At 46.2% G+C, this 21594-nt stretch overlaps 1 protein-coding gene and 1 long non-coding RNA gene across 6 annotated transcripts in view; one reads left to right on the plus strand and one right to left on the minus strand.

The window, feature by feature from the left end:
- The window catches only part of RREB1 (ras responsive element binding protein 1), a 124804-nt gene that overhangs the window by 86076 nt on the left and 17134 nt on the right, over positions 1–21594 (minus strand). The gene's annotated exons all lie outside the window — the stretch shown is intronic.
- Positions 6922–8262, plus strand: LOC311432589. The gene is made up of 2 exons (XR_014690154.1): positions 6922–7186; positions 7287–8262. It is a non-coding gene; the product is annotated as an uncharacterized lncRNA (long non-coding RNA).

Genomic DNA, 21594 nt, shown 5'->3' on the forward strand with positions numbered 1-21594 from the left:
CCCCTTTCACCAAAACAACTGAACAAGCCCGTTAGCACTTCTAGATAAAGGTGTCTTCAAAGCAAAATGCTTGCGAGGCCTGAATGCAAAGGGATACTCCCCAAACTTCAAAGCTGCCATTTTTTGCAAGGGCAGAGATGTACCCAGATGCAAGGTGGCTATCAGGAAGACAGCAGGAAGGGAAAAGCACAGCAGCAAGCTACAAACGTACCCTTGCAGGTCAGAAAAGCACACTCGTGGCTAACAGACCAGAACTTCTGTTAGCACCAGAAAAGCACCCATCTCTAAGAAACCACTTCCTATCTGATCCTCCCCATCCCCTCCCAGGCAGCCTGCTCCCTCCTGCAATTCAGAACAACCAGGCAACTGATCTCTAACCATCCATCAGAAGAATTGGCTAATACAATGTCACCCGGCCTACCACATGAACAAAAACCACCAACGATCCGAGCCGGTGGTTAACTGCACGTTTTTGCTTTACCGAGGGTATTGCACCGAGCAGGGAGGCTTCCCTCGCCCTTCCGCGGACGCTGCTCTCTCAGAAGTCCGCCCTGCACAAACTCAGATTTACAAATACGTATACAAATACTCTACACATTTGCTTCCACCTGGTGGATTACCAGAGAGGGAGACGACGGCGTTTTTTAGAACAAACATGTAAACCCACCTCTAAAATTAGATGCATGGTAATTCTGTGGGCAACGGCGGAGGGGAAGAGTGGTTAGGGTTTTTGGGGGGAGGGAGGAGGTTGCAAGAAAAGGAATACAAAGCGCTATTTAACCCCTCTTCAAACTCTTTTTTTTTTTTTTTTTTTTTTTCTCTCTTGGAAAGCAAACAAAAAAGTGATTTTTCTTTCGTTTTGATGAGTTTCTCAAAACAGAGATGGACAGAGCTAATCAATTCTGCTCCTGGGTGGTTAACGAGAATAAATGTCTTCAATCAGGTGTTTTGTCAAAGAATGTACAAAATACTCTTTCCGTTGTGTCTGCTTCCATAATCAAGCAATAAAGGAGTTATTTTTAAGGTGTATATTAAAACACACACTATACACATATACCGTATATAATCAAAACAAAAACATAAAGTAAAATCCTGAACTGATTTATTATTTTTAACTAATTTATTAATTGCTAGCCTTAGCAATGGAAACCAGGGGTCCTTTTAATGCTTCGGCAAAACAAATGAAACAGATCAGGGAGTGTCCTGCAATACTCTCTGCTGCTAAACCCCTCGGACCTAGTTTCTAAAAACTACGATACCTGCAAATGCAGCTTTGCAGTCACTTCCAGTTCCGTTTTCATATGCATATTTTTACAGACAGCGGCCGCCTATGCCCTGTGCGTGCAGCACCGGTGGAATCTCATCCTCTGCGCTCGCAGCTCCTTTGTGCTCCTGGCTGGAAGTGAAGGTGGTGAAGGCTTCTGCAGCCTTCCTCTGTTTCCCTCTCACACCCACAGCAGCTTGGGAAGATGCAGGCAGGCCACTGCAAACCACACTGCAGGGCTCACCACAAATCAAGGCCTCGGCCTTGCAAATGAATTCATACCAACAGGCTCCTTCTACGGGAGAGACCCATTAACGTCAACAGAAGCTTCTAATCGGCATGGCTGAGAGGTCCCTGGGCAAGCTGTGGTCTGCAAGGGAGGGCTACAGGGCCCGTGCATCATCAGGCTTATTTATGTCACGTGCCCAGGTATTTATGAACTCCTGGGCCTCTGTTTTAATTTAAGAGACCAGCTGTGTTTGGCAAGGTGTGCAAATCTCGCCAGACAACTTTCAAGCTACCCTTACTCCATATGGAACAGAAGTGCCTATAAAGCTCAACACATCCACAAGAAGCATTTTCATCTTACACCAGCAAACCCCTCAAACAGAAGGTCTATACCCTTATGTCACAGCGCAAGAGAAATATTTGGGCATTCACCACACTTTTCGCTAGTGAAAGAGCACACAAATAGACAGGCACACGAGGCTGCTAACTTGATAAGGGGCTAGGTTGCCAACGTGAGTATTCACAGAGCTGAACCAACTTAATCCAGTCCGGGGTCAGAGGGACTAGAGGATGCTTGGCTTTCATCAGCCCTTTTTCCCCACACACATTACGACAGATGTTAGGCACAGAACACACCAGACTAAGCGTCACTGCTGACACCTCTGCTAGCTTATTCAACCATTAGCTGTAACTGCAACCTCCCACCCCCTTCCCAAATCTCAGTGCTCCCGCAGTAGTGCTTTAAGGACTAGAAAAAAGGTCAGGCTTTCTCCCCCTTTTTAGCTATTCTTGGTTTGTTTTGTCTTCTTTCTAATAAGAAAAGAGAGGTCACAAAAGAGAATTCAAAAGCTGAAGTTATTTTTCCCTTAGTTGCATTCTTAGAAATGACTGAAGGATTTTTTTATTATTATTATTACTTGTTTTTCTTTCAAACAAATGTGGCCTGAAGCTAAACACCTGAAATGTGGTGTTTCAGTGCAAATGGTTAAAGCTTGGTAGAACTGTATGCAAGTGAAAACAGGGCTCATAATAAAGCTGCCTGGTGATCTCCAATCGAAAATACTCCCGGCAGCCCAGCTTCTTTCATGCAGAGGAATTTACCACCATTCCCCACTCCTGTTCCTCATGGCTCTCCCAGTATACCTGGAAATTAGGAAGCTAAGTAAGCTCCCTAAAAACTGGTTAGGTCAGTCCCAGTCAACCCCATTCCTAACCAGCACAAGTGGACAAGTTCAACATCTTCTCAAAAGATGAAGTGAAGTCTTGGACTCCACTGGTGGAATTGCCATCAAACATCAAAAATATCTTTTTTCCCCAAGTCCAGTCGCTGTCATAGCCCCTCAGCCCAAGAGAGATTTTCAATGCATTTTTGGTGCTTGCTGACTTTAAGCCCATGGGGTAAACTCCACTCATGGTCATTCACGAGTCAGAAAATGTTTGCTTGGAAAAACAAAGCAGAGCAAAGCTGCACTTCTCCCACAATCACTCGATTCCAAAAGCCATAGGCTTTAGCACTGCCAGTTTGCCATCTAAGTGTCTTGCAATACTTGTTTTTGTAATCGTTTTCCATGCTGTCTACACAAAAAGCTATCTCAGAAGCCAGAAGAACTACATTCCTTACATGTGGACCCTTTCCAGATTCACCCCAATACTTTCTGTGCTTAAGGTCCTATACATTCATAGATCACTCCAGGCCCAGCAGTTAATTTGTTTTCAAGTTGCCTTAATTTTGAGGTTAAACACTTTTTACACTTCTCCATCCCTGATGTTCCCTTAACTCTTTCAGGGAAGTCAGACTGCCTTTCGAATTCTCTCAGTTCACTGTTGCAGTGACGCCACTACAGCATCCCGACTTGCCCTCTGAAAAACCAGAGCCAGCCTGCATTTCCATGCACGCAGAGTGACATTTGCACTAAGTACTACATCTGCAGCACCTTTCTTTCCAATAACTTTTGAGTGATAAGTTGCTCATTTTCCAGTTTTCCCTTTTCATCTCCTGCAGGACATGGACACTTCTTCCCCCTCTCTCCTCAGCACCTCCATTCAGCACGACCACAGCTCGCGGCCGCCTTAGGAGATGGCAAGGCCTTCAGAGCGCCACTCAATGGCTGTTAGCTACCAGCCTCACTGAGGTTTGGACAACACACAAAGCACACACACTCCTCCAAAAACTTTGAAACCCAAATGCAAATTCTCTGCCCATCCTCCTGAAGGCCAGGCAACATTAATGCTAGTAAAGGATGTCCCAGTAAGAGAAGTCCTCAGCTAGCTGTCTGGAGGCTCAAGACAAGTCCTTGGGAGGAGAGGACAGAGACGCTGCCACCACTGGTGGGATATATGGGGCTTTGAACACCTGCCCCCCTTAGCTTCTCCACAAGACCTTGTCCTGCTGGCTGGGCCCCACGTCCAGCTCACCACAGCCCTTACCTCTCTTTGACCTAATGAATGACTTACCACTGAGCACCACTAACAGTGGCTTGAATTCGCATGGACAGTGTGTGTGCCCTCTCCTCTTCCTCCAGCTATGCCACAGACATTCTGGGGCTCAACAGTACAAACTCAGAGTTACAGCAAGAAATAAACCGGTGGTCACTTCCCGAGGTCAGAGTGTACCTACAAATGCAGGCACACAGTGCAATGCGCAAACATTTATTTTCTCTGCATACTTTAATGTCCTTGGAAAGCTTTTTTTAAGAAAAGGAAGAAAAGAAAGAACAAAAAAAGCCCAGTCCTTCCAACTTCTGTGCAAGGAGCAAGTCCTCCAATACTCCCTTTGTGTGCTTAGGGCCCTGTAAGCCGCCAGAAATAGTTGAAGGATGGGGGGAGAAGAAAGATTTCTGTGATGAATCCTGCTTTTCAAAAGGTTTTAGAATTAATTGCATAATCAAACAGATGTAATGCATTGCTCAAATCAGTATGAAAACTCAAAATGTAAACTCTTTCAAAAATTGGTACGGCTTTAGGTTTTCTCCTTCTACTTATTTACAGTTTTGACAGGAAAAGATGAATCATTTCCCATGGAATAAAATGAGTTTTCAACTTCAAGACACAATATCATACAGGATCTTTGCATTCATAGCACAGACTCAATGGTACAAACACGAGGATTGGTATCTGCAAGGTTCATAACCATACCTCTGCATCAAAAAGGTTACTGACCAATCTAACTGAAGGTTGTTTTCTTTTAATACACACAATTCAGTATCACTCAACCCATTTGCAACCTGTAGTACTGATACCATTTTACATAGGAGACAAGAGGAGCCACATTTCTCCCTCAACCAGAAGCAGCAAGTGCACGGAAGTCAACACAAAACCAGTCAGGGATGCAAGAATCAGGCCTTCAGGATGGTGCGCTACTGTCTCCTGCATGGCTAATTTTGATGAGCTTGAAGCCTTTAGCCAAGTGCTTTTTCATACTAACTCATCCATAGAGCAGAGACGATTAATCATCATTTATTACTCACCTTCTGGCAACACCCACTTTAAGCTAGGCACCATCCAGACTCATCAGGAAGACGGCCCCAGTCTGACGGCTCTGCGCTAAAAGGGAGCCATAAAAACAAGACCCGATCCTGATGGGCAGAGCACTACAGACACCAGCAGTACACTGCACGGCTACCAGGATCTGCCAGAATAAAGCTGCTCACAGGATACCTTAAGCACACATGCAATTCTTTCAAAAAGTGACAAGGTATGTAGTAAATACACCAGCTGTACCTACTTTCACTGCCTGCCAACTCCTGCCGGTGTTACGGTACAAATAATTCTCATGAAAGGATTTTGTTGAAGAGAGATGGTGAATCTTCACAGACTTATCACAGCAGTTAAATGATCAGAGCACCTCGCTTGGTTACAGTACATAGGAAAGTAGTTATTCTCTTCTTCTGGAGCATTAGTAACTTCTCAAACAAAGAAGCCTGATTGAGGCAGACAGTGAGGGGCTTATCAGCTTAGGAAATGGGAAGGATGGTCCAATTAACTGCCAGGCAGTCAGACATAATTCACTCTGACGAGGCCAATGAGAGACAAGTCAGAGAAATGCATGTCCTGTCCATTTATGTAACACCTAAACATTCCCCTGCTGCAAGCGCTCCCCTTCTGGGAGCTCTGCCTAAATGAGGAGCAGGCCACGGGAGGAAAATCCACCTGTATCCATCTGCACCTAATGGGCACCCTCTCCGATTCAGAAATCATCTCAGTGCTGTAGGAGGCACCGCCACTCACAAAACTGCTGGAACCAGGTGCTAGCACCCATTACCAAGCAGAGAGACGAAAAGCTTTGTGCAAGGCTATCTTGGGTCCGCACCACTGTGCTGTCTTCGCATAGACCAGGGAAGGGAGCAAAAGGCAAACAAAACCTACCCCAGTCTAGGTAGACAGGCTTCATCTCCTTTTCCCAAACCACTTCTGCTAGCACAAAAAGAGTCAGAACGTTACTGAAAGTCATTTCACAACATTAAAAAAAATAAAAAGAAAAAAGCTGTAGGCTATTCATACATAACAGCTGATTAAGAAAGCTGTGAATCCACCTCAATGCTGATTTTCATGTCCTCTGCTGCGCTGAGTATACTGCTAGTGCTGGGTAAACAAAAGGAAGGCACAGAGAAAGAGGAAGGGCAGAAATTCTACGAAAGATGCTAGAATGAAAAGAGAAAGTTCTCAATGAATCATAGCTTGAGCTTGGGACCCAACCCATAGGAGGCAACAGATACTTGAAGTGGAGAGAGAAGAAAAAAGAAAAAAAAAAAGAAAAAAAGAAAAAAAAGGAGTCGATGAACCACTGATTCATAAATATGAGCTTTGTCTGACATGTATGGCAAGAGCAGCATCTTTGCTCTGCAACAACCGTGCATGCATGGGACCCAGCCCATCCTTCCACAGGCAACTTGTTCTGTGCAATCCTCTTCGTTGTTCAAAGCGCCAGACTTAAGACTGTCATGGTCAGCACCACAGGCTTTATGCTCTATGGGCAGGACTATAAAAAAAAACAGTTGTGGGGAATATTTATGTTACATATGGCACCATCCTATTTGTCAGCCGGTTACCAGGAGCTGAGGAATCTGCACGGTACTGGTGAAGTCGCCTTGCGGCAGGGTGTTATAGCGAGCACGAACCAGACTATATATGGTATGTTTACTGAACGATTAGGCATAAACATGTTACAGGAGAAAGGATGTCTCGTATTAGACGCCGGGCTTGCTGCTGCAAGGCGAGCTGTCTCGCTCGGAGAGCAGTTTGTCACATATTCCTCATACGCTCCTGGCTGCGGGTGCCAGTGAAACCTCTAGAAAACAGGAACAGGTTACGCTGCAAGTAATGATTAACTACGGGGAGTATCAGCCCGGCAAGCTCCACCCGCCAGCATTCCCCATCTCCTTGCTTCTCTTCCTCCCCCGCTACTTTTCGGCTCGGGCCGTCCGCAAGGCAGCCAGGCGGTGGGCACGAAGGCACATGGGGTGCATGCCGCGCGGAGCGCTGCCTCTGCCGCGGGATGACGGGCACAGACAAGTGCACCCTCTCTTTCTTAAGAAACAGCTGGCAGCAGGCGAGCAAGCACTGCAACTCCCCGCCTGCCCCGCATGCGAGCCACGAGTCCGCGCAGGACTATTTCATAACGGGGGGGGGGGGGGGAAATCCTGAAAGGGTAGAGGGAGGAGAGTGTACGAAAGATGCCTTAAAGTGCAGGAGAAGGTTCGTATCTGGCTTCAGAGTCCTGCCTAACCTGTTCTGTGGTATGTTTCGTTTAACTCTCATTTTGTTGGTATGGGTTGTGTTGTTTTTTTTTTGGCAGCCAGAGCTGGGTTGCAGCCCCTTCTCTCCTCTGACACCTTTCACACTCCATCGCACTCCAGCACAAACATCGGCCCACGGAAAGGAGACGCCAGAAAGCAAAATGCCGAGTCCGTCGCAGGCTGAAACTGGACACACAGCCTCTTTATGATAGGGGACTGGATCTTCCTTATCAACTCGTCAGGACCGCCAGCCCTCCAGCGCCAGACTTCCCGCCTTCGTCGCTGCTTTTCTACGTTAGCAACTTCTGCAGCACCTCAAAAATAAAAACTATGCAAAGCGGTAAGGGGTGGGGAAACAAACAAAAAAAACAACCCCAAACCACACACCCAAAGGACTGCATGCCACAAAAATCTAACCAGAGTGCGGTGAGGGGCAGCAGCAGCGATCGCAGCATCAGGACCCACTTCCATCACTGCAGCAGATTTATTTCTTCCTTGTGAACAGTACGCACAGGGTTAATGGATAGCCTGAAGACCAGAAATATACCAGCTAAGCAATGCAGGCATCAACTCAAAGCTTTGCAGGGTGGTTTTGACACGGGCTAAGCAGTTTCTTACTGATGGCAAGAACTTGTTTTTGCTCGGTAGCCATTTTAAGCAACAGTTGTAGTAATCATGGGAGCACCGTAACAAAAGAACCAGGGGCAAAAACATGGTAGAGAAACAAGGGCCCCTAAAAGCTCCGCAACACATGAACAACTCGATCGCAGCAGCACCATGCGTGAGCTACGCTGAAAGAAACCAACAAAGAAGAAAGATTATTAAATGACCTTCAGAGCACAGCAAATCCCTCAGAGCAATGAGTGCTGGGCATAAGAAATGTCCTGGTTTCCAGTCAGTTGTTTCACATGTTTTCCGGGGAGTTTTCTTGCTGTGGGAAAGGTTTCTAAGTACACTGAAAGTAAGCCTGCAACATCCCCTTCCACTCCCACAGCAAGTATGCAACCCATAAAAGATTAAAGTGCTGGAGACATATGCTTGAGCTGTGACTCTCTCTTTTTTTTTTTTCTTTTTTTTTTAAATTGTATCAACAGTTTAGTACTTGATGCATTTTATCAAACTATTTTGCCATCCCGTTTTTAAGACAGTGGGGGGAGAAATGGAGCACGAGTGCAAGACGCATGCAGCCTGTAAGTTGAAGAGTTTTACAGATGTATTTACGATACTACTTGTCTTTGGGGGCTTTTCAGGCCAGGGCTGCCTTTGTCTCTGCACACTATACGCTAGCCAGCTCCTAACAAATGAGCAATCACAGAGAAGGCAGATCTGGCTCCTTCCCTGGACCTGCTAGGAAGCCGAGACACGAAGATGTGCCTGAAAATTTCCCCTCCAGTTACAAGAAACGAATCTGATCGATCCCTTTGGTCACAGGAGCGCTTGAAGTCTGCTACAACTATTAACTGTGCTGCAGTCACATGAAAGAGAACAAGCTTCCCCCTCCCGCCCTCATCCCGTGGGCAACATTATGTGGGCAGTGAATATACAGAGGAACGTGGTGAGAGGGGGGCAATGGAAACCTCCACAGAAAGGCTGCAAAGCTGTACTTTTTATTATTTCTCTTTAGCTGAGGGATTATTACATTTCAGACGAGCCTGCCCAATGCTCAGTCGTTTGGGTACCCAAAGGAGGGTGAGGTGGGGAATCCCCATCTTCTGTACCACTGCCTTCTTACAAGCAGGAATATTAGGGGTGCTTCTAGCTTTCCCCATTTCTTAAATACCATGAAGGCGGAGCAGGGAAAGCATTTTTACTGATGTAAAAGTGGGCGATCTTTGAGGCAGCGGGGTTGCTTTGGAGGTGTTTTTATGTGCTGGGGACACTCAGCAGGTACGTAAGTGGAGAGACGGGGGAAGCAATGCCTTGTGCTTCCAAGGAGAAACTCCTGGCACTGAGACAAACGAGGCAGGCAGTGTGGACTAAGCCGTGACTTAGCCACTGGGGCCAGAGCCCCACGCAGCCTCCCTGCTTTGCAGCCTGCACTCGCAGCACTGCACATGGGGGCTGCGCTTCCAGAAACTGCGTTTAAGGGGAGAAGGGGAAGGGTGGTGAGAAGGCAAACAAACAGCACAGTACCCACTCACCCAGAGCAAACTCTGCCCCCATTGTAGCACCTTCCCTTCTGCCAGGAGGCTGCGGATGCCACGTTATACACACAAAACGCCGGCTGCAGACATGCAGCCAGTGTGGAGTGGTGCCCATGCAGCCCCTCCAGCTGCCCCGCACATGTTGTTGTCCGAAACTGATGACTTGTGCTGACCTTGGAAAGGGGGTAGCTGCTGGAGGCAGTGAGGAAAAGCACCGGGTTTCACATCACATGCCACTTCTTAGATACTGCTGGAACATGTGAAGCACAGAGCATCTTTAATTTGGTACATCTATACAGTCACCGACCCTACAGCACTCAACAAAATAAGAGGAGGGGGAATACTGCGGGTTGATGACAGAGAATAAAACATAAATGAGCACATACGCTTTCAACATGCTAAATGCATTTTCACTGAAGTTATAGTTGAGCGTGCCCCCAATAACACTACTACATTGGTAATGTTACACCCTGCATCCATTTTATAAAATATTTAAAAACTTGTTTTTGCCTCGGTCCGCCTACACAAAATAACGAAGAAATATCACTCATCAGGAACTCCCTAGGAAAATAAACCTTAAAATGGAAATGTATGCTCACTGAGAAACACATACTTCTGCAAAACTGCTGCTCTTTATATATTTTGCATCTGAAAGCTGCAAGTCTCACACGCGCACACACAAAAGACAGACAGACTGCTGCTGTGGACAAAATGGTGCCATTTAATACAAAAATCTGGTTTATGCACAGACTGGCTGTAGTGCATGCTGGTCCCAAGCAGAGTGGGATGCAGCCAGTTATATCGAACAGTTGTGCCCTCAGCAACAAATGGTGCATTCATAAAACTGGAAAAGCCTCTGTCTAGGGGCTCTACGCTCTGCAAAGGAAACAATCGGTTGCTGACATTTTCTGAGGGAGGGTATGGCGAAAAGAGGTTGAGGGGGAGAAGTATGATCTACAGTAAAGTTATGTACCGAAATATAAGGAAAAAAAAAAAAAAAACACAAGCTGCCATTGAGCTACCTTTGCACTCTTCCTGCATTAGCTAGACTCTAACAAAAGAGCGACGCCACCTGAAAAAGACAAGCACTTGGAAAACACTTGGCCAGTCAAGAGTATAGAAGAAAAGGAAGAAGAAAAAAAAATGGCTTTCTTCTAGAACACTGGCCCATGAAGACGCGACAGACATCACGCAGGCTGCAGTACACAAAGCCGCATCTGACAGTCAGCTTCACACAAGTTTCTCACCCTTGCCTTTATTAGCCATGCCACCTCCACACTGGTAACTAAAAGCCAACATCTGGTAATAGCTAAATGTCAGCACAGACAATCCCTTTAATAAAAATTTAAAGAGTCTGGGTCCTAACGAGGAAGTCATTAGTGCTTTGAATGTAAGACCCTGCACCAGAGCTGCAGGACTGAAACAATCCAGGCTTTTCAGCTGGGCAGACCGGGGGCTTCGGCGTGCACAGGGAACCTCCCGGGCTGCCCACCACCTCGCGATGGGGATGCTCAGTGCCCTGTGTACCCGTATGGGGGATTCACCAGGCCAACACCACACACCTGGGTGTCCATTAACAAGCCACAGGATGCAGAAACCCTGTCGGGGTGGCAGCCTTCATCTTGGGCTCTACCACTTCCCACTCCGAGGTGCTCCTGGACAGAAGGCTGCCAGACGCCAGCTGTGGGTGAAACCAGCAAGTGCCCAAAATCCAAGGACATCCCTGTGTGCAGACAGGGCCTGTGGATGGCCAGGTCCTGCTGCAGGATGGGGCCATGCCCTACAGTCAGCCCTCGGCCCAGGAAGCAGGCACCATCGCCTCCCTCTGCAGCGCTGAGGTGGAATCCTGCCTGAACCTTGGACACGTGAGGCACCCACGCAAGTCAACAGAGAAGGGTTCCTAAACGGCAGCGAAAAAGTACAACGTATTAATAAATACTTATGACCTCCTCTGTTCTACTAAGGTTGGCCATTAAAAACCAGCCCAAAGTCACAGACTGTACCTAAAGTTCAACAGGAAAGCCAGCAAGAGTTTCTCTAAGAGGAGAAATGCACTGAGGCCTGCCTACATGTCGATAGCAAATGAAAAAAGTCACACCGACCCCTCTTGGTTGCCCCAAGGCTGTGGTGGGGCATCCACCGTGTCTTCTGTGAGTGCCTGCACAGCACGGAGGCCTCTCACATCTCACCATCAGACCAAAGATTTTGCAACAAGTCGAGCCTGAACACAGTAGTTACGTGGTAAAGAGATGTCTTCCCCAGCCAGGGGAGGCCCAGCTGAAGGAGAGAGGACACATTTTTGGTAATGGTTGACAGAGCGAGTCTCTACATGACATTATCAAAAGACTTGGTACATCAGAAATTTCAGAGAGTGCTTGTGCACTGAAGCCTCTGCAAGGGTATCTAAAAGAGGACACAGATGTAATCCTTCCTGCCCACAGCGTACCTAGCTCTTCTTTGAGAACCTCTCATGAAACAATTTCAGAGGGGAACAGGACTGTGGTCTCACAGACTGACAGCACACATATTTTTCCACAGCGCTTTAAAAAAAAAAAAAAAAAGGCAAAACAGGATGAGCGGTTCTTCAAGAGTGAGCCCTTCCTGCACCTCAGTGCTATGAGCTGACAAAACCTGTGGGTATGCTGGAGACAAGGAATAAAAGCTGGGAGCACACACGGCCAGCTAAAGTGGAGAGAAGTGAGCCGGCTTTCTACAAGCTATCAAGGCACTGGAGAATGAATGGCAATGCTTTTGTTTACCAACTGTGCATTGTAAATAACTGTGCTTGCAATAAAGTTTGCACTGTATTTGCATACATAATTTCAATAAAACTGCATGAAAAGCCACTTCATTAATGCTGCTTATCAGTGGAGGACCTACAGCAACCACATAACTGCAAATGCCTTTGCGGAGACATTAAAAAATCTAAAAATCTTTTTTCTTACTTTATTCCTTGGTCAGTTTCCAGGCAAGACAGAAGTTAACACACATGTAATGTTTTGTCCACATTCCAGTTAAACTTGCCCTTAGTACCAAATGAATATATTTTGGAGTTCAAGTTGAACACATTATTTTTTCCCTCTGCAGGCTTTATAAAGGCTGCTAATACCACACATGATCTACTTATTAGGAAAGGAAGGGAGTTTTTTTTTTTTTGTTTTGTTTTGTTTTTTCTAAGCTTCAGAGGGAGGCGAAAACACCTGGGAAGCTGTGGAAGAACATCATCAGAGTTAAAAAGAAAATTACATCCTAGCCTCCTGAAAAAAAAAAAAAAAAGTAAAATAAAGCTCTTTAAGGGAAGTCTGTGAATAAGAGATGAACAAAGAAGTTCTCAAATTGAGAAATGTCTTCCCTTTGAACACTGAGTCACAGAATACAAGCCTCCGTATTACCTTGCAAAAGAAAAATAAAAAATAAATCCTGCCTCAAACGTGTCACTTTTTGCTGCTGTTTGTTTGTTTGTAGTGGTTTGCTAAAATCCCACAAATATTTAAGACCAAAACCACAGTCCGTATTTTATATTTAGACGAATGGTGGCATCTTCCAAGAGGCTGCAACAACTGCTAGCCTGCACTTCAAGCTCCTCTCCCGCTGCCACCCCCAGCAGGATGTGCAGCCACCGCAGGAGGAAGGGCTCAGGCCACCAGCAGGGCTGCAGCGCTGGCCTCCTCCATTTGCTGGGCTGGCCACCCCGCAGCTCGGCTGTGGCAAGGGTGCAGGCACTTGTGCCCCTGCACCTCCTGTTGCAGGGCACAGCTTCGAGCAGGATGGCTAATATCTGTAGTTAAAGTTAAAAAAAGCACCAGCAGGAGATTCCCGTCTTGTCTTTCTTTGATCTCTCAGCTGCTCCAGGTAGAACGAACAGGAAGGGATTTGCATCTCGCGCCGAAGCTGATTCAAATCAGCAGAAAATTCAAGAGAGAAAGGAGCCCAAAGCTTTCTAGCCGGGTGCTGAACACCATGACCTCCTCACACCCCCGCCCCACAAATGCTTAGCTGCTGAATGAGATTCCTCTCGTTTCCTGCACTGAATCATCTGTGTCACCACAAAGATGAGATTTTTAACTGTGCGCACACGTTTCTTATTTGAGGGGCATGCAGCAGAGGGTGTTTCTCAAACTACTGTCAGATCATCCACAGACTGTTTGGATTTCTTGTGTGTTTGATGTGTCATTTAAGTAAATCTGTGTTTTTCCAGTGAGGTACAACCTTTCAATAATTCTAGCTTCTAGGAAACACACAGGTGAACACTGCTGCTTCCTTCTTTTGCAAAACGTTATTTGACTGGAATTAGGAGGGACAGGATATGTTGATTTGCACAATTAAAAATAACTTAGAATTTGAACTGTAGCATCGGATGTTTCAACAGAGTTCATTAAGGCAGGTCGCACACTCTTTTCAAAATGCTCCTTTTCACACCTCAACTTAAAATTAATTAACTGCATTTTTCCCCCTTTTCATTCGTAAGCTGATCAACTCTTTTTTAATCGCTACAGCATATCACTTTGCATCAAAATTAGTAGCACTGCACCCCTCAAAAGTAATAACGAAACATCCATGCCACCCAGAAGAAAGAAAGGTGAGGCAAGTTGCTAAACCATACAGTTTCTTAACCAACTCTTCTTAATCAGGATGGCTTTGTATCATCGCTTCATGCAGGCACGGCAGGGAGGAAATTACGATCTCTTGCTGCCCGTGCTCGGCTGTGCACTGCTGAAGTCAACGGGAGTTCTGGTGATGCTGGGCAGGAGCAGGCCGCATAAAGATGTGACAGCGATAACAAAGATCATACCCTGCTCTGACTTGATCCAAGTCAGGAGGAGTTCACGTTGCCAGCCGGTGCGAGTGTGAAAGAGCTGATGTCTTCTGATCGTCTCACTACAGCAGAAAAACACTTACAATGCACATCCTCCTGGCAGTGGCCCCAAGTGCTTTCACCCTGAGGAAAGCTGAAGGACAAGAACTGGATTTTTCACAGACCTTTTTCCACAAAGTGGTGTCAATCTTCTTCACCCCGTATTTTAGTAAAGGAAAATCTACCATCCTTTTGACCTTGGACTTGTTCATTTTCTCTGTCTCTCTCGGTACATGCTCTTTGCTAACCATTCAACATGCTGCGAGCCCTGATAAAAGTAGTTAATGTTTACTGAAACCTGCGTATGAACTGTACTAAACCTGATGGGGAGGAAGGCAAAGTTCTGCTAGCAGCATCCATGACCAGCTTAAAAAAAAAGTTTTGTCTTGTTTTTCTCCAACTCATTCCCTCCATACTAAAGCAGACATCAGTAGATGGGCAAGCAGCAGAGGGGAAGCACTTCAAAATGCTTCCAATCCATCTACCTAAACATTTAAAGCACTACACTGAGTACATATACATAGAACCACGGAATCCAAGAATACACAAAAGGAATGAGAGAACCGATTACTGGAGTTTTCTTCCTCGGGGATGCATATTTTATTGCCAAATAGTAGTTTTCCAAAACAATCTGAAAACCTACAAGTTTAGCAGAACTACTGATTTTTCCCTTCCAGCTTTCCTATTAGGAAGTTCATACATCCTTGCTTGAGCAAAGTCTTCAAAATATCCTCTCATTTAAATAACTGACAAAGCGTAGCATTACTGCTGTAAACTGAACCTACAACTAGCATTTGACCAAGATGTTTGAGAGACCTTAAATTCATATTAACTTCTTCTCCTTGAAGACATACATAGAAATAGAAATTTTATATGTCCTTAGAAATAATCAAGTGTCTCAACAGTGATACCTGTGTACTATTTAGGAATAATGTTTCATAGCATAAAGCAAACATATGCATCACCACTTCTTAGATTACTGTCATTTTCTTTGTCTTTGTTCTAATAAACAGCCCAGAGAGCTATACCCTCCCACCATCTCTGGTGACAGTGGGATGCTCTCAGGTGTTTAAAACCAATTTTTTAATTATTTTTTTTTCTTTTTTGTACTAGAGGGCAGCAACAGAGCCACAGTCACCTTGGAAACAAACATCACCCACTGTTTGCAGAACAAACAATGGTACCTTTTCAGCCAGTATGAGGCAGGCAGGGCAAGGGGCAGCCAAGCAATTCTGGGACTTACAGGAGTGTTAACATATTGCATTCATTCACTGCGTCAAAAAATAGTTCAGCACGAGAAGCAAGGCTCTCTCAAAGTGAGAGCCTTTGGCTGGAAACCACAGACAAGCGCATAAGGCTAAGAAGGTCAAACACGTCTCCCAAGTCAGCAGTGAGGTCTTTCCTCTGATTTTTTTACTTGCCCTTCTGTTCCCCTCTCTCCTACACACAGAAGGAAGAAAAACCCACCTATTTAAACTGATCTTAGCCACAAAAAGTCAAGTGCTCGGCTTCCAAGTAGCACTCACTGAAGTTTTCTCAGTGTGCCAAAATATTTTAGAGATCTATTTACCTGCACTTGTAGTGCTTTGTACCCAGTGCATCAAGAGCAGTTTCCAGAAGCGTTCCTTGAGAAGTTAGCTGCGATTGCAGTTATTCAGCATTTCAGACCCTACATCTAAGTACTCAAGCAGTTATATACCCTTCTTGTTTCAAAATAATCCCATTTTCATACAACCACAGACCATCTGACTGCTTTAAAACACAGATAATATACAGCTGCCTCAACAGTAACTTCTGAGTGGTTTCCTATCTCCAGGAGACTTTTCCCCCTGCTTAAAAACCAAACCAAACCACAACCAAGCCTTTTTACCTACATCCAGCAGGAAAAAAAGAACTAGATGGATTTAGGGATGATTTAGGGATTCAAATTTTATCAGCTTTAACACCCTCTCACGAAGTGCTCGTTCTCCTGGATTGTTCTAAGTGGAACATTTAAAACAAAAGGGAGACTGAGGTGTCACGTAGGTATTTCAGTGCTTTTTAACCTTCCCACAGCAACTAAAAAACTCCTAGATGGTTTTGAACAAACTGCCAGAAGCCCAACTGCCCAGCTCATCTGTAAGGCCATTCAGCAAAGGATTGCAAGGCCCTATGAAATCATGCTACCATTTGACTCGCACATAAAATAGCATTCAGGTGTGCTGTGAAGGAGTGCCAGGCACAACACACCCATTTGAGAACTGCGCTGAGGTGATGAGAGCTGCACAAAGGTAAAACAAAGCAACTCCTGGATGAGATCTGTAGATTTCCACATTGCAAATATAAACATTTTTCTACGGCCTTCACTCACCTTGCTCCGTGTTTGTCAAAAAAAAAAAAATAAAAAAATATTAAAGCAAATCATCTTAACTAGGCCATTAGAACCACTGGTGCTGTATTGCTAACTTAAGCAAGCTTGTCCAAGTGGGCTAGACAGGTTCACTCACGACTGCAGTCGTGTCAGCTCAGCTGAGTCAGACTAACATTACTAAAAATCCGTCTGAATGTTCATTAAGATGCAGGTTAACACATTAACTGGTCTCACGCAGCCACAAACATGGCTTCGGACATGGCAGGCTGTACCTTAAGGAGCATCAAGAGGGCTGTTTTTTTTTATTATTGTGTTCAGCTAACTCAGTTGACCTCAAACAATTGAGACACACACCCTTTTTGCCTGTCAGGACAGGGTCCTTCTCTGTCTTGCTGCTGGGACAGGAGAAGTTAGGTAGGTACGGAGGTGATTCACAAGTAACCCATCCTTCGCATACTCCTAATGGGGGGTGGAGGGGAGGGAAGCACATGGGCGAAAAGCCACAGCTGCTCCAAGGCTGTTCCAGCTTTACAGCATCCGATTTATGGAAAACAAAACGAGAAGCACAGAAAAAATGGGATTTGAACACTTTCGACTTGCAGGAATCATTACAAACTGCTCCTGCTCTGTCTAAAGGCTACCTCGGGCTCCATCTGCCTTCAAGGCCAAGGAGGAAACATTAAACTTGAACAGTAGCCAGGATTCGCCATCCACTTTCCTTTCGGGCTGTGCTTGCACAGGGAGGGCCCTCCCCGTGGCAGGCCAGCAGGTAGCAGTGACAAAGCCTCGCTAACAGGGCTTGGGGCCACCGGGGGACCAAGGGGCAGCTCTGACCCCGAGCAGCTGGCAGCAGCACCCAGCACTTGCTCCTCACACCCTGGTGTGTGGGCTCCAGCACTGCAGGAGAGGCTGGGAGGCCTTCCCCCACCGGACGGCTTTCCAGCGGGCTGCTGTGTGGCATCTTAGCCAGCAAGGATGGCTCGTCCCCTGAGCTGGGACATCGCCACGAAAGCTTCCCAGTGCCGGACAGGAGCGTGCAGCCGCAGGCCTGGCCTCTGCCCCCTGCGCCAAGGGAGGCCGGAGCAGCAGTTGGCGCTGCAGCATGGCCGGCCCTTCCCTTCCCCTCCCTTCCCCCCGCGCAGCCGCCCCCACCCTGCAGGAGCTATCGCAAATCCCCAGGCTGCGCCGGCTGCCAGCTGACATAACTGTTTAGTCAGCAAGCAGGCAGAGGAGCGGCCGCCCCCCCTCCATCCTTCCCCAGCTCCTTCCCGTGGTACCTTCCCCACCGCCCTCCCGCCCGGGGAAACAATCTCTGCCCCCAGGGACGAGGAGTTCTGGAAAAGTTGGCCTCGCTTCGCCCGTAGCCAAGTGGTTTGGGTTTTTCCTGCCTCTCCCCCCCCTCGGTGCTGTGTGCGGCCCGCATCCAGCCCACCAGCCCCATCCCCCTGGTGCGAGGAGGCCGCCGCCAGCGCCACTTCCTCCATTTGCTGCGAGAACATCACCGGGGCTGGCCCTGCGCGCCGCGCGAGGGAAGTGCAACGTAATAGCCAGGCCCCAGGTGCCAAGGTTAGCTCGTCCTTTTCCTCTCCCTGAGATGACTTCCAGTCCCCCGAATGCCAGCTTCTCGAAAGGCTCAAAAACCGTGTGGAAGTTAGAAGCAAAGAGGGGAAAAAAAAAGGTAAAAGAATGCCCAAGACTTCCAAAACACCACGCAGCCTTTAACTTGCGTTTCAGGGAGAGAAAAGTCAGGCTTCATCCACACACACAGAGACTGAGCGATCATAACCGTACCTCTTCAAGGAAGCATTGCACAACCCTGGCTAGCATGGGGACAGCATGACAGGCACACCAAGCAGCCCCCGACTGCCTTCTCAGCCCACCCAGTGCAGGCACAGCAACTGCACTACTACAAACCCATCAGCCGAAAGGGAAACTGTGTCCCAGGCGAGGCTGGAATAACGAAAAGCCTCTGCAAAAGGCAAGGTCCAATACTAAATGCTACCAGGGACTGGAGTCATCCCCCAAATACCGTGTGCAGGAGCACCGGGCTCCGAGCCCCCGGACACTGTGTCCATGCGACGTTCCGAGAACACCCGCCTAACCGAACGCACGGCGTGCTTGCAAAAACAGCTTTCACCAGGAAACCTCACAGCCTATCATCCCACATCTCCTGTACATGCACAATATGAAACTGTGCACCTACATACCCCGGAACACAAAGGCTCGCTATGTCACGTTGGCAAGCTGAGGGAATCTATGGTGGCTCATTTTGCAAAATCCCCTGCTTTGCCAGGTTGAACTAGGGGAGATTAAAAGGTGCTACAATGCCGCCCAGAGTTTATCCAGAAACAATGTGATCCAAACCAAGATGATATTACCAGTGCTGATGTTCCTAAATGAAAATGTCATTTGGCGTATACAAGAGTCTATTTAATGGAAAAAAAAGTTCAGTCTCCCCTTTCCTCCCCTCCTCCCTGTAAGAAATACACACGTGCTCCATTTCCTCCCAGCTTGGTATCAATGCAACTGACTACAATTCATCTGATTACTAAACTGCAGAATAACTGAGAAAATTAAAGAGCGACCTGTCTCAGTTTCTCATCTTGTGAATGCAAGGAGTTACCGTCAGAAAAAAAACAAAAAACAAACTCTACAAATAGTTCCCAAATAACTAAGCAACGGTGAAGACTGAAATTCCCTAGAAAAGAAAAGCATTTTAAGTCCTGCACTGCCTTATTTCACTCTTTCATGCTTCAGCACTGAAACCTCACATTCTACACCACGCTGCCTGCTGCCAAGAGATAGACAGCTGCAACACGTAGACACAAAAAGGAGGTGTCTTTTGGCTGGCGTTTTAGATTTCTACAGGCCGTCCTGTTTTACATGCTACTCCCCGAAACAGTAAAAAGTAACTTCAGAAATCTAAAAACAAATGGACTATTGTAAGTGATGATAGCTGCTGATAGAGCCTGCATCAAGCCTGCATATGCCACAAAGCCCCTTCACAATCCATGTTCATTTTTAACAGGACAGTTTTCGTAGAAATGTGCTGTTGCAGTTCTTACTTGGCCTTTACCATATATTTAATTATTTATCTTATAGCAGAAACCTTGCCATTCAAATAAAATCTCCATCAGTTCTCACTATTATTTCAGTTAACCCGGTATCTCCATGCAGTGATTGATACTCTGCTCCTGGCTACACAAACCAACTTCTCCCACAGAAGACACTGCACCAGCATTGGCAACCCAGAGGCACCAGTAGGTGCACCCGATTTGTACCAGTTCAGCCAGAACAAAACCTGGACCACAGTCTGACATGATGAAACATGACCTCCTTACACAATATCAAGCGTAATTAAGACAGATATTCTCGTAAGATGGAAATTACTTTGGGAGCAGAAAGAACAGCTGAAGACAACACAATTTACAGAAGCAACAGATTTTTTGCACAGCTAATACAATGAAGTTATTTGCATCAAGAGAGCAGCCAGCAAATGTGTGGTAAGGTGGGAAGACGAGTCTATCTGCACAGCTGAAACTCTAAAACCTATTTACACAAACAGCATGTAGTTTTGTGATGCCTGCACTTAGGGTCAACACCTCTCCAGAAGCTCTTCCCCTTCCTCCAGATGCTCATTCCCCTGTCAGGGAAAGCCTACAGTTTGCTTCCCTTTCAGTGAACAAAACAGAACTTTGCAGGGTGTGACTGTTTAAAGAAAGAAAAAAATGGAGGAGGACTGGCGACCTGGATCACTTTAGTGATTAGGCTTAGAGGGAAACCCCACAAACACTTGTATCAGCACCTCTGGAAAGGAGGCAGGAGTGAATGGCTAGAGGAGAGGGGGTAAACAAATTATGGAAAACAATAACAAAAAACCCTCCAAAGCTGTTTTTGTTGTAGATTGTAAACTGCTTCTTCATGCTCTGATGCCAAACACACATTTAGGTTGCCAACAAAACCATTCCGAGGTCAGTAATTTGACATCACTACGAATTTTTTTAATTATCCAGGTAAAAACATACCAGAAGGGAAAGATGGAAGGAAATACCTAAATATCAAAAGACTCTTAAGAAAAAGGCAGCTTCAAAGAGATAACAAACATCACGCACAGATCTCCATTGAGATTTTCCCTTTGCATTGTTTGTAGTCACATACCTGGAAGAATACTTGCCTTGAAGTGGTGGGAGGAAAAAGCATTAAACACAAGTGGTGTTAAACACAACCTTTGAAGGCAAATACCACAACTGTACCTGAAAGACAGGGACAAGTAGGAAAAGGAAAAGGGGGAAGAAGGAGGAAAGTGACTCTATTAACATAAGCATGCCACTCTTTCAGTACTTTGCTCTCATCATGGTACAAAGATGCCTCTGAACTAAAAGCAACCATGGACTGGATGCTCACACTTACCCTCAGTGACTCTGGAAGCCAGAATGCAGACAAGAAGATACTAAAATTAAAAATAAAGCACCCCCCCCAAAAAAAAAAAGGCCATGCTGTTTTTTCAACATTGCAACTCCAAGCCGGCAAATATCCTAAGCCCAACAACAGGAACAGAGCAGATGCAGTTCCTATACACCAGGACAGATACAACAGACATTGCTAATGACCCCCCACCCATGGAGCAGAGCTTGGATTAGGCTCTGTGAGCAGGAATTAATCAACCCAGCAGCATAGCTGCATGGAGTCTAGGATCCATCCTAGCAAACAATGCCTTCTGGTTCATCTAAGGTTGATTTGAGGCCCCAGCAAAGATGAACTGGCAAAAAGGCATTCCATGCAGTTCCTCCACTTTTCCTCCTGGCCCTTGCTTTGCTACAAGGATGTGGTGGTTTTGATGGCTTGAGCACTGGTCTTTTTAATGCTGGTTGCACGGTCATTTTAAATCTCTCCTGTCTGTGTCGCAATCAGAAGTCCTGTCCTCTTCTGCTATGTCTTCTCCACGGCCTCCTTGTGCCAGCACAGCTACATCAGCTGCACAGCAGGTCAGATTAGAGAATTGATCCAGCCAAGTTTAA

This window comes from Aythya ferina, assembly GCF_964211825.1.
Source record: "Aythya ferina genome assembly, chromosome: 2".
Classification (NCBI taxonomy): domain Eukaryota; kingdom Metazoa; phylum Chordata; class Aves; order Anseriformes; family Anatidae; genus Aythya; species Aythya ferina.